Here is a 14,501-nt window from a genome sequence, read left to right as displayed (position 1 = left end):
AGCATTGGAGAGATCGTATCTCCCTGCCTGACGCCTTTCTTTATTGGGATTTTGTTGCTTTCTTTATGGAGGACTACGGTGGCTGTGGAGCCGCTATAATATCTTTCAGTATTTTTACATACGGCTCGTCTACACCCTGATTCCGTAATGCCTCCATGACGGCTAGGGTTTCGACAGAATCAAACGCTTTCTCGTAATCAATGAAAGCAATATATAAGGGTTGGTTATATTTTGAACATTTCTCTATCACCTGATTGATAGTGTGAATATGGTATATTATTGAGTAACCTTCATGGAATCCTGCCTGGTCCTTTGCTTGACAGAAGCCTAAGGTGTTCCTGAAACTATTTGCGATTTGCTTAGTAAACACTTTGTAGGCAACGGTCAGTAAGCTGATCGGTCTATAATTTTTAAAGTCTTTGGCGTCCCGTTTCTTATGGATTAGGATTATGTTAGCGTTCTTCCAAGATTCCGGTATGCTCGAGGTCATGAGACATTGTGTAGATATGGTGGCCAGTCTTTCTAGAACAATGTTCCCACCATCCTTCAACAAATCTGCTGTTACATGATCCTCCCCAGCTGCCTTCCCCCTTTGCATAGCTCCCAAGGCTTTCTTTACTTCTTCCGGCGTTACATGTGGGATTTTAATTCCTCTAGACTCTTATCTCCTCCATTATTGTTAAGGGTGCCACTGGTGCTGTATAAATATCTATAGAACTTCTCAGGCACTTGAACTATCTCATCCATATTAGTAATGATATTGCCGGCTTTGTGTCCTAACGCATACATCTGATTCTTGCCCATTCCTAGTTCCTTCTTCACTGCTTTTAGGCTTCCTCCGTTCCTTATAGCATGTTCAATTTTATCCATATTATACTTCCTTATGTCAGCTGCCTTACGCTTGTTGATGGTGTATGTGTATGGTGTATGTGGGGTTGCATCTGTCCATTGTGCCGGTGACAACTCTAGAAACCGTTACACGTGCCCGGTGCCCCCTGTGGTGACGCTGTTGCATGCCTTTCGACACACTCTCGTGCATCGATGGTGCTATGACCCGAAATTGAAAGTGCTGGCGGTGAAGTGCCGGGCATGCGGAGATTCGGAACAGGTGGAGGATCATCTGGTTCTGGGCTGCAGGAGCGTCGGACCAGGCCACACAGCGGAAAGCAAGTGCAGTTTCTTCGGCCGACAAAACTTACTTCGTATAGCTTGTGAATACTTTAGTACCGCTAGCAATGCTTTGCCGTTGGGGCAAAATGTGACGTTTCGTTTCCTATCTCAAAGCACTGAAATAAAAGGCGCATGTTCCGTATGAAAGCAATAGTTCTGATTTTGAGTGTGCTAAAATTTGACCACATTCTGACATGAACGGCTAAAAACTTTTTATGAATATCTCGGAAATCCAAGGAGGCCCTGTGAGGTAAAAAAATGTGATTCGCGCGTTTACGTGTTGGCTCCATCGGTGCACACTCTTACGTCGGTTTTCCTGTTGACAAAGAAAAAAATAGTTTGTAGTGGATACTCCCATACACCCCGGCGGCCAAAATGACCCTATCGCGCATGACGGTTGGTGAGGGCATCTGGCCTGCACTTCCTGTTTCGGATTCGCTGGCGCGAAGTTTGGATTACGCGCGTAACCGACGTTGTATCAAAGTATATGTATCAAAGAGACAGAATTTCGGCAATATTTTTATTCCAAGGCAAGATAGGCTTCTTCTGGGTTCTGCCGTTGTTAAAGCACCACGACACACAGCAGTATCTGCCGTAGCTTGGACCGCCGGGCATGGCATGGCTTCAGCACGGTCTGAAAATGTCAATCAATAAGTGCACGATTCGTTATTACCAAAAACATATGTACACGTCATAACTGTACCTGGAAACCGCTTTGAATGAATAGCGAACCGATGCACAATATAAAACCACCGACACATTCTGACCTCTTACCCATAAAACTCGGACTTAAAACGATAAATGTTAAGACCCTGTACAGGGGTGGTCAAAAGTTCCCAGGCAGCCATCCTATGTAATCCGATGGCATCGCTGCCTGTGAAGTTTTGGACACCCCTGTACGTACTCAGTATAAGGAGGACATTGGTAGGCAAAATAGCAGTTCACATAAGCGCGGTAAAGATAAATTAGAAACGTCCAAATACAAGGCCTTTGTTAAAATGCATGCCACGCCACGCCTACGCGACAATACTTTGTGCAATGTATTCCGCCACGAAAAAATGATAAGGAACCGAAAGTTACTAGAATGCGCAATACTTCCCGACACGGCCGCCGCAATAAGTACATGCAGTAGCCATTGGGGCCTTTTCCCCAATGTTACTTTTCTGTACAAACAATCCACACGGACGTATACACCACAGTGCGTCCATCCTTGAGCCACAGATAACTACACACCTCGCTGCAGTACAAAACGGAATAAGCTACGCTCGCTCTTTATGTCACATGCCATGTGTGCAAGCAATATTATTAAAATATTCAGGAGCCCTTTAGGGGAAACGAGCAAGCAAAGCTTGGCTACAGCGTGCCTAACGTCCTGATATTCTTTATTTAGGCAGCGCCCATCCCCGGAACGCCGTTCCCGGTCTGAATCGGCGTGGCGTCTTTTATGTTCTTTCCAGCGTTCGTCAGTCTCTAGAATGAGCCAGCGAAAGGACCGTCAACAGTCACGCGATCATGTAAACGCGGGTTAGGAATTCAATTTTCTCGAAACCGGAATTTTTCTGAAATGTGCAATTCCTGATATTGACCTTAAGCGTTGTCCAGCAGATCGTTTTTAGTCCGCCAACACGAACTATTTCAATAGAGCGGCGATACCGTCATATGATACCGTGATTATCGCAAATAGCGCTGGGCAAGAACGGTTTACCCTCGCAAATCGAGACGCAGCGTCTCGATGGCGTCTGACAAACTGTGAGTCGCAGTGCAGTGCACAGCCGTGAACCGGTCCAAGTTCATGGCAGCTTCGCGTTGTTTCATGATTTTCACGGAACGCGACCAACAAAGATTATCCTGTTCTCAGCGGGGGTAGCATGAAAGCACATGGTACAGCCCTCACGCTACGCGTTTCGTGAGGAGGCATGCTTTTCGCATTGTTCGCATGTAGCCGCCTCATATAGAGCCGCCAACTGTTTTTTTAGCGAACCTCATCGCCCTCACTAGTCAGTTAATCCAAGCTTTGCTAGAAAACGTGACTCACCTGTCTCACACACGAAAACACTGCCGCAGCCGACGTTCACGAAACTTTCCCGCTGGCACGCCGCTGGTACACGAATCGATGATTTCTTCTCGATGGACGAATGGTGATTGGTGTTGATGGCAGTACGGATGAAGAACAAAAAGCACGGTAGGTTTCTTGGATAAATTCTGTTTTTATGTATAAGAAACACGCCGAATTTGGGCGTGTAATTATTATGTTGTAAAACGATTGAGCAGAATTCATTACAACGTTTTTTTTGTTTTTGCGCCCGCGTCCTCTGGCGTTTAGAGCACTAGTTCGTTACGTAGCCATGACGTAGCTCCTGAGGCAAGATTTCTCGGAGTGTCCGCTCTTGGACTTTTTCTTGCTCTATGGTGTTCTAGTGTTGGCACAATATGTTACCCATTGCTTTTTATTTCGCCGGTTGTATATCAGAAACTATAAATGCCGGAGTGAGCCCGTATAACTGTATGTATAACGGGCATAAAACCAAAAAAAAAAAAAAAAATAAATAGTGATTGCAATTGCTACCCAAAAGCAACTTGAAGTAAGAAGCCAATCAAAAGAAATTCGGAGGCATAGCCGGCTAAGTGTCACGAATGAAGACCGTGAAAAATACCCATTACTTGGCTTGGCAAAGGATAAGCACAGCGAAGCACGTACATCTAAGCTACTTGTGAGTTAAATGTTAAGACCGTTGCTAGTGATACGCAGGTGTCACACTGCTTCCTGTTTATTGCATTTGAAGCGATATAATATGAGGGAAGGAGCTCCGGTACAGGCGCGCTGCGCGTCAGCCCCTTACAGTAGGCTGCCGTCCAGATGTTGTGAGGTTGCCCTGTTTGACAGCAGGTGGGCAGGGCAGGAGGCCCCCAGGCAAGTGCTTTCAAGAGGGGTGGCTGCGTCAGGGCCTTAGGCGCAGAGGTAAGGCTATAGCTTTAATATAGGCAGGTGAAAGCAGGAAAATAATCAATGCTGGCCGCGAGAAAATAAAGAAAATGGATAGGAAAGGGAAAGGAGGGCATGAGAACTAAGCACGCTGTTAGAGCCATCTCGCACGGGGAAGTTGTGCCATAGTTGCTTTAAACAGTGGAGATGGCGAAAAACAAACGTGCGAAAGTAACGTGAAGCCATGAAAAAAATGTAAAAGAGGAGTCAATCTGCGTCTAGAAGAATGGAAGAGACAGAAGTGGGAGCGGGAGGGACAGAACGGATCATGATATATACACAAGTTGCAGGAGCAAATCCCGCAATTTGTTAGTCGTTAGCAAGGCACGGCAGGCATTGGATGACAAGGACGCTACATGCGCGGAGGCGTGCAATTTGCATACGATATGCACAATGGGCAGGCACGAGATGGAATAGTGCGACTATAGCCTATGCAAGGCGCGCCACACGAGCACAGGTTGGTGGCAGGGAGGTTGAACCGTTGTAGGCAGTATGGTAAATGCCCGTGCCCCATGAAAAGGTGAACCAGAAGACGATTAGGAGGGAACCAACCTGGAATTTAGTGTATGCGTCGTACCCATTTATAAAGGGTGGTTTTTCGACCTTCGTGCTGCCAATAACCGTGCCACACTGCTTTGGTGCGATTTGAAAGAAACTCGCATCGTCGCCGAGGCATATGCCCTAATATGCCCGTCGGCGCCGCGGACGATGCAGCGGAGTCAGCGAGCTCATTACCAACTAATCACCTATGGCCAGGGACGTGATAGACGTTAATTTGATGCCTCCCGAGTGCTCGTGAGAGGAGCACCTTCTTACACTGCAAGACGCGCTCATCTGCAACGCGGCAGTTTGAAAGGGTATTAGCAAGGACTGACAGCCGGTGTAAATTTTTGTTTGTGTTCTGGTACGCGGGATTCAACAAGCACAAGCGCTTCGGCGAAAGCAATGACCTCGGCACCTTAAGCGCTAGTGGCATTCACCACCCCAAATTTGCCGACAGCAGGGAATCGACTGTGCAGGTCGAACACGACAAAGGCAGCGCTCACCACAGCGCTCGTGAAGTCGCTGTCAGTGTAAATAAGGTAGCGAGGAACGCAACAGATTCGAGTAGCCGGAGTAGGGTTAAAGTGCTCGAACCCGAATTGGCAGGTTTATCGTGGCTGATGCGACCGCTGATCAAAGTGGTGTGTGATACCATTCGTGTGGATTATATCTTGGCCATAGTGTGTTACCTGTGGAGCCTGAATAGGGACAGTTATTGACTGAATATGTTCAGTTCCACAGTAAGCGGAGGAGAGTCAGCCAGAAGGTGTAGCGCCAATGTTCTGGGGGGGGGGGGGGGGTCGTAAGGTGCGTCGTCGGGAAAGTAGGCCACCAGACTGAGGAGGCGCATGCGATTACAGGAAGCAGAACCTGTCTGCATAAGTGACCTAACATCACTGGATGCATCGTGAAATCCATGCGAATAAAATTCAACATTCGCGTATCTATTACATCGACTTTAGTCTTGAGATAATGAACATGAGCATGAAAATTCCGTTTGCCATCGAAGACCACACCGAGAAGTTCAATGTGATCGTTGTGTTTTAGGAAGGCGCCGTCTAGTCGAATGGATGAACGCAATTTGGATGTGCGAATGTGCCCATTGATGAAGAAGAAAAAAAAATAACTTTTGTTGGCTAATCTTAACCTTGTTTTGACGGACCCAATCCCAAACCAATATGAGGACAGATTGCGCTAGAGCCTCCAATTGCAATCGCGATGAGGCGGGAAGGGTGATAGTGTTGTGTGCATACGCTTGGGATGTGCGCTCGCTTTGGGAGACGTAAGTGAAGAAAGGAAAGAATAACGATATCACATAATAAAGGGCTTATCGGCGAGCCCAGCGGGCTTCCAGTCGAAGAGCGAGCTGATACTTCGCCGGCGTTTACACGAAATACAACCCTGCGGCCCGTCAGGAACGATTTCAGAATATGAAATAGGTTCGAGGGGAACCCATTCCTCCGTGCAAGCAAGAGAACCTCATCGTGCAATACACTGTTAAAAGCGCCAGTGAAGTCGAATTAATTCAATACCGGCGGCGTTTTCACCGCCTTCAGGGCACATAGTCCTTGTTTCAAGGCGTACGGGGCCAGAGGGGCACTCTGCGCATGCGTAAAGCCAAGTTGGTAAGTTGTTACGAGGTTTCGAGAATGTAAAAAATAACATATTCAGGAATTTAGAAGTCTTCCAAATACTTTTCCGAATAGCGAGTTCATGACAATAGGTCGATAAGCGGAAGAGAGGTGAAGAGGATGGCCTGGTTTTGGGATCAAAAAGATGCGACATTCCTTCCAAACTGAGGGAAGGTGTCCTATTCTGAGAGAGGCGTTAAAATATGATTACAAAAATCGAGGATGTAAACGAAACAAATTTTGCCCACACATTTCAAGGAGCCCGTGGAGCCCTGGCGCCGCGCGTGGGTTCCCCAGATATAATGCACGCTCTATTTCTGTCAACGTGAAAGGATGGTCGCCTAGCATTAAAGGATAGGGGCATCCCGCTACTGCACGAACGTGACAGTGAAAGTCGCTGTCCTCTGTAGGATCATCCAATGCCACGTGCGATAGTAGTAGCAGCACGGCCTAGTCCAGAACAGAGACGGTGACAGCATCGTCTGGGGCCTCCAGCGCGGCGAGAGCTCTGCAAATTTTTTGGTAACTTTCTGGCATAAACAATATGACCAGTGCCACACTCTTTCATATTCGACCTGCAGTGAGACAGCCTTTCTCCTTGCATGTGAAGAGCTTCATCGAAGAAATTGATGTCCGCCTCGGAGCATAGCCTGACTGCTCCAGTGCCGCCGTTGCCGTCGTGGCACTGGCAGGACGTCATTTGTGGAAGTTACAAAACACGCTCCGGAGGCACATATACGAATGCGTTTCCTCGAGCAACGGTCGAAATATTCCTGCCAAGAATTTTACACTGACGCTTCTAAGTCTCATGCCGGCGCGTCTTACGAAGCAGTTGGTAAATGCTTCTCCGAATCAGATATTTTACGTCCCGAAATGAGTATCCTCACGGCTGAGGCGTTTGCCGTATTGTCGGCTGTCGAACACATCAAGCAAACAAAGATACAAAAAGCTGTTATATTCAACGACTCCTTATGAGTAATCTACAATATGACGGCTTTTGCATTGACAAGGAAGGCGATATGTGTGTGAGCGGGCCTACGGTATCCCTTCTCACGAGGAACTCGCGTATCTTGCACGTAGATGATGGCGACCATTTAGTTGTGATTTTTTTTTTTCAATAGTCGCTATGTATTCCTGCTATGATATGTTCTCCTCTCCCTCCTGCCTGTTCAAGCCCCTGTGTATATTTCCGTGTGCACGATAAAATATTGGTTGAAAGTCCGCGCTTTGTCTGTCCGAGTCACATCCGGTTGTTCAGCGCTGTTGCCAGTTTTCTTCAGACATCTACCAATCAGCCCAAGTTAGCAGGTTATCGCTGTGCTCGTTCGCTGGGTTACGCTTTGGGACGCAGACGAGGGACGCCGAGGTAAGCTGAGGGACGCCGAATCAAGTTAATCCATGGAACGGCCGCCTAGGATCTGCACTCTAAAGGGTTCGTCGCGATAATGTCAATATAGCGGAAATTAAAATGCACCTAACTTGGTTAGGTATAGCGGTTCATGCACTCTCCCAGGGAAAACATATGTGCCAATGCCTCGTACTACATCGAATGCGAGTTTCTCGGCTTGCTGGCGTTCGAAACTATAGGATTGACGGCAGACGGGACAGAATCTGTCTAAATTGAGAATTCCCCAAGTTACTTTACTTACATGCTTTCGAAGGGTTGAAAATTCGGAAATTTCTTTATTGAATGCAAAAACAATGAAAGGGCGATATATGTTCCTGTTATAGTCCTTGCAAATAAACGGGCGCAGTAGAAACCATTTCACTGCGCTTATCGCCCTTTAGCATCACGATTTCAAGCGAGAGATGGTGTCCCCACGTGCGTGCTGCACTGATATGCACTAGAACGTGTGGGTCCAATTAAATCGAGAGACGTCTATGTATTTGACTATTTTGAATCAATGCTTGTAGCTTCGTTTCGCGGTTTTGAATGCTAGAGTGCAGTCTAACGTACTTCAAACTGCCGAGTACAGCAACCGCTTGGCTGAGCTGAAAGTTTTTATTCAGTCCATTATTGAGCGCATATCGGTCACGGGAACGCCGCACTCATCGCAAACAGCCGACAAGCGGCTTTGGAGACACATAAAGTAAGAAAATAAAGTTTGTAACACATTTTCAAAGTTATTTTGCTTACGCATGCTCTAACAGGGAAATAAAACCAGGCGGTCGGGGCACGTACGAATATTGATGTTGATGTTGACGTGGCTTCACACTTTATAACGGGTTGGTACTACTGCTGCTCCTTAGCCGTGGTCACAGAACTTAAAACAATAGGATTACAGTATCAAAAATAAGAAAAGAACAGGGAGAAAATAGAAAAACTCTACACTCACTATCGAGTGCACGGACTGCCTTCAGTTCAAGGAGTTCCCCTCGCGGCCCTCTACCATTGATGCAGCCTTTTGTTGTCACTAGACTATGCTATAGCGAGCGCGTCCGGTATGCCATCGGTTTATTTACTAGCGGTTGCTCCCACCGCAACAGGAAACCCCAGCCGCTGTGGTAACTTGCTGCTCTGTATGGCGTGGCGTGAGGCTACTGGTCATCCTCGTTCTGTTCCGCATCTGCGCACGCTCGGCACTTCCGCTTCCGTGTCATGGCGCCGTCGATGCACACTGCTCCCGCGCCTGCCCCAGAGAGAAGACCACTCGCATTGCTTTTGTAGTATAGGTTTCATACTTCAATGGCGGCTTCGTTGGTCCTGTACATTTGCGGCGTTCTTTTAAAGAACATGGTGGACTGCCAAAGAGCAGTCTCCGCTTGCGTAACTTGAGCCCTAACCGCCTTTTCCCCCTCCAGTTCTGCGTCTTCCTGCACGGGACGAGCGAAGAAGCCAAACTTTCGCTGAAGAGTGTACAGGCGTCTACATCATGCTGTTTGTACGCGCTTGCTAATGTAGGTACCTGAACAGCCGTGAGGCCAGCCTAACGTCGTTCATTGCACTTAGACGACCGTCGGCTGAAATTTACTGGCTACTTCTCTAGCCTCAAAAGAAGACCAGCCCTGAGTACCTTCGACAGCGACGCGCGCATGGCCAACGCATAGCTGTCCTCCCTCCCAACTTTTCGCTGACTGCGTTCCATTCATCCTGGTGCCTTGGCCGATGGGCGTACAACAGAAGCAAAGGTGACACGGGGCACGTATACCGCTTTCCAAAGTTCTCGCACCATCACTGCAAAGGTACAACCCTGCATACATCGTCTGCGAAGCTTATTTCGTCTTCTCCGACCAGTCGGTTTTACGTGCTGACCGTGTTCTTGCGCAACATTTTTGACATACTGAGCGTTAGACCAAGGTAGCGACACTGTTGGCCATGCTAGGGTGGCACCATTGGGAAAAATCACGGGTGCGTCCTCTTGAGAGCCAAAGAATTGCAGTACCGCAGATTTCTTGCCGTGGAACTCCGTGAATAACGACTGTACGTCCTCTACACTGTCGGCGAGCTGCACGATGTCGTCCGCAAAGAGCAGACCCGGTAATGGGCAAAAGTTCGGCAGACCGTGCACAATGTACTGGAGAAGCCACAGCCACTCTCAAGCAGGCTGCTCCCCCCACCCCAATTCCCGACATATATATAACGTAAAATAAATAAATCCGGGACAAGTTCATCGTGGCGTGCGCTTTTCCTCACCGCCTGCCATAGAAATTTAAGCGCGCAACTTTAGCGAGTCTTCTCTTTTTTTCCTGCATGGCTGTTCATACGCTTCTCATATTCTTCAAACGTGTTGCATACAATTTGCGGCGGGTGCAAAGATGAGGTGAGCAGGTGTGGCTGGTTGATTCCTGTTCGCTTTCTTCTCGCTCACTTCATGGAGGAGGCAGCGTAATCAAGTTTTGAAGACGCATTGAAGCGTTTGCTCACCACCGCTGCTGCTGCTCTTCATGTCACCAGCGTTGTGACAGCGAGTTTCCGCGCTCATCGAGTTCGATCCGATCAAGTTTGCATCGGCTCTCGTGACCGCGTGCTCGCTAACCTAATTAGTAAGGAAATGATTACTACAGTTTATGTGACCGAGGAAACTTACTTTGTGTGATTGTCTAATAGTTTACTTCCGCAATAAAGGCTTCGCCATACAGGCGAAACTGTCAGTTTTGGCGCTTTCTTTAAAAACAAAAAGGCGTGCACTTCCAACAAAGCTCCTTTCAGTGGTGTTTGAGCGAGTTAAGATTTCCTGATGTGCTGACAATATTGACACAATAATTTTAAATATTAACCCGAAGAGCTAACGAGGACCATTAATATGGCAAATACATACCGCTGCCTTAAGCAGTGTCTCCATCAGCGCTTAGGTCCGAGAATATATATACTGCGATTAATATACCGAGAATAAATAACAAAGAGTTTCTACTGGTGTCCCTGTGAGTTGCATATCGGGTACCTTCGCCCCCGATGCCATGGCCTCCTACAGTGTCGTGGACTATCTCGTACGCCGAAGTAATCAATAATGCTCTCTCACACATCATTCACTTTAAGCTGGCGCTTCAGCTTGCCGCTGGAACACTACAAGCCTCTGATTTTATTCAACACATAGCGGTTTATTTATTTTATAAGTTTATTTATTTTCACATACCTCACCGCTTCCCATCGGAACATTGATTTAAAAAGCGCTTACCATATATGCCGCTCGACCATTGCCGGTACCCTCTCCGTCAACTACCAGCTGGCGAACAGGACTAGTGCCAGAGACGATCCCGGCGACGATGTAGAGCAATATATGCGTTATGCTTAATGTTTGTCGCAACCTCAAAATTGCAATTTCCATTCCCATCTAGCAAAGAATGTAGGAGGAAATCGCCGTAGGAGAGTAGCGCTTCACCACCGGTCCCATGAAACGCTGATAATATAAACGGGGAACAAAGAAACGAAGCAGCAAATGTCAGCAGCGTGTAAACGAGTAGCTGGCCCGGTGATATCCTTTCAACCAGCGAAACCAACACAAACACGAGCAAGGGCCATACTGTACATGTGCGCCTCTTCAAAATTCACACAAAAAATAAATACCTGTCCTTGAGATACTGGGCCATGTGTCGCAGTTTCCACTGGCGACAGGTAAACGGTACAGCGTTTGTTTCATTCTGGCGTCACAGTACAAGTTCATCACAGTACAGAGAAAACATATGTGCCAATACCTCGTACAAAATCGAATGCTGGTTTCTCGTCTTGTACGTGTTCGCATCTGTAGAATAGACGACAGGCGGGACTGAACCTGTGAACCTGTGTAACTTGAATATTGCCCCGGTGACACGAGTCCCGCTCTTTCGAAGGGGTAAATGTCCGAAACCTGCTTTATTGATTTAGAAAATATTTAAAGACTATATAATTGCCTGTTACGGTGTTTGCAAATGAGCACCCATAGTAGAAACAGTTTCATTAAGTGCTTTATGCTTATGGTTAAGTAGGATCACGGTTCAAAACGAGGGTCGCTGTCCCCGCATACTTGCCACACTGATAGGTCTAAGAGGGTGTGCAACCAATTAAAGAGAAAGACGACTAGGTATTTTACAATAGGAGTAAACACTTGTTGCCTAATTTCGCGGTCTTATTTTGAGGTTGCTGTATAACGCGCTACAAAATATCAAATACAGGAGCAGCTCGGCTGCGTAGAAAACTATTAGAAAGTCCGTTATTGAGAACATAGAAGTCACAGGCAGTCTCAGTACAAGCAGTCGACGACCGGTTTTTGAACAGACAGTGGCAATACCGTGCCAGAAATTACCTCGGATAAGAAAATATAAATATCTTGGTATATGGATAAACGAAGGCAATTGATATATGGAAACTGAGAAAAAAACAATAACAGTGAAGGGGAAGCGAAATGCGGCCATAATGAAGCACAGAGCGCTATGGTGATACAATAGGTACGAAGTGCTACGGGGTATGTGGAAAAGTGTAATGGTTCCAGGACACACTTTTGGAAATGCGGTTCATTGCTTTAAATCAGGAGTACAATCAAGACTCGATGGGAACCAAAGGTCAGTGGAACGCCATGCATTGGGCGCTCACGGGAAGACTACAATTGATGTTGTGCAGGGTGATATGGGATGGACTAGTTTTGAAGTCAGGGAAGATCGCGGTAAAATTGAGTATGAAGAACGACTGAGGAATATGGAAGAAAGTGTATGGGCTGGGAGAATGTTGAGGTATCTGTACAGGGAAAACATTGATTCACAGTGCAGAAGAAGAAAAAAGCTACGAAGCTTACCAGCAAGTATTGCCCCGTAGAGTGGACAACACAGACAAAGAACGTCAAGCGGAAAGTCAAAGAAGCTGAAATAATCTCATAGGTGGCGGCGATGGTAAAGAAACCTGCCATGAGTAACTACTCAAGAGGAAAAAACGAACTCAGGAAAGAAACAATTTATGATAACTCAAAAGGAAGCTCATTACTTTTCGAAGCGAGATCGGGATGTCTTAGAAAACGCACCTATAAAGCGAGATATAAGAAGGAAGAAGAAGCATCTACTTGCTGCGGTAAAGCTAGGGAAACGATGGAGCATGTTTTATTAGAATGTCAAGACATTTGCTCAGGGGTCGATTTAGGCACCACTGCCCCCCTGAAGCGGTTGGGTTCAGTGAGAGCAGGGGGAAATTAAACATGTCCGCAAAATACATTAGTAAGAGGCGTTTGGATGAGTGGTGGAAGAAAATCAAGCAAACGAAAAAAAAAAGCGAGCGCGTACAACAACAAATTTCGCAAGGGAGGTCAGAAGCTGTGGTTATGGGAATGCATCGTGTTTTAACCTAGGTATGCCTTAGTCAGTATAATAGCAAAAGCTTCGCGGTGCTAGCCCCCCTCTCACCCCGTTCGAAAGGCGATGCTTCTAACGTCCATCTATCCATCCATCCAGTGAGACGTGATCAGTGGTGATGTTTGTGGCGGACGGACGCGTTCTTCCAGGGCTCCATGGCGGCGACGAAGACATCTTTTTTTGCATTGAGCTTGTTTCTGTTTTCGTTTGCAGATTTTTCTTTAGCCTCTAAATAATAATTCAGTAGCTTTCTTTTCTCGCTTTCTTTTTTAGTGTGCGCGGCTGTGTTTGTTGCCCATTTGGTTTTGGAGAATAGCCGGGGCGCCCACGCGCCACGTGCTTCAGCACGTGCCACTGCATCGGAAGTTAAGCCTTTATAGCCTTTAAATAGTAGCTTGGAAGTACCAAGATTATTAGCTATTAGACGTTTTACGGTTTGTGCATTGGTATTGGGGATGTGGCTTTGGTGGGACAGTGAGAGCGTGGACACCTGTTTTAACGCTTGCGAACACGTGTCATACCCCAAATCTGTGCGGCATTCGTTGCTTCTAAAAAATGGTTATAATTACTTTGCTGCATTTGAAGTATTAAGATACTGTGCGTACTGGCTTTGATAGAATGCACATGCTCTGAATTCTTCGGTGTTTGCATTAGAAAAAGCTAAATCCAACACATGGCAAGAAAGGCAGCAAATGATGCATTCGGCGTGGGGTCCCTCAACGTAGACCAAAGGAATAAGAATGGAGAAGAAATCGAGTTAGTCGGCAGACACTGCGACGTCGATGCTAAGGCTAAAGAAAATGGAAGAATTCTAGCATGAGCTTGTGCAACAGCTCATAGAGCTCAAAAATGAGCTAAATATGGGGCGTTATGCTCGGGAGGTGGTGGAAAGAGACTTCAAGCAGTCGAGAAAAAGCTGAACAGGGCCGCCATCGAGAACGAGAATGGCCGTGACAATGGAACGCAGTCTCCCGACGTAAAAGGGCAGGGATTGTCAGGAAAGCACGTGGAGTGCGTGCAACGTGTGGAGGGGGTAGCTGGAAATATCTGCATTCTACAGCCTACCGCCCGTTCCAAAGGGGACGCTCATACCATGCGTTCATTCATGTACCAAGTCTCGGAGATATTCCTTACGGTCGCCTGTTACAACGATGGCGCAGTGGATAGCGCGCTCGGCTATAGAGCTAGAAAGATTTAAGATGGAAACATCCGACCAGTAGATTGAAGGGGAGATGGGTAACAAGAAGATGTCTATGTATACGTAGGGACTAGATGTTTTATGGGCCAAGTATATTGAGAAAGAGTACGATTAGATCTTCGCGGTTATCGTCGGTTATCTACCGAACAGTTTCGGTCAGTGACCCGAAGCCATGTATATATATATATATATATATATATATATATATATATATATATATATA

This window comes from Dermacentor andersoni, chromosome 11 (assembly GCF_023375885.2).
Source record: "Dermacentor andersoni chromosome 11, qqDerAnde1_hic_scaffold, whole genome shotgun sequence".
Classification (NCBI taxonomy): Eukaryota; Metazoa; Arthropoda; class Arachnida; order Ixodida; family Ixodidae; genus Dermacentor; species Dermacentor andersoni.
This window is presented reverse-complemented; position numbering follows the sequence as displayed.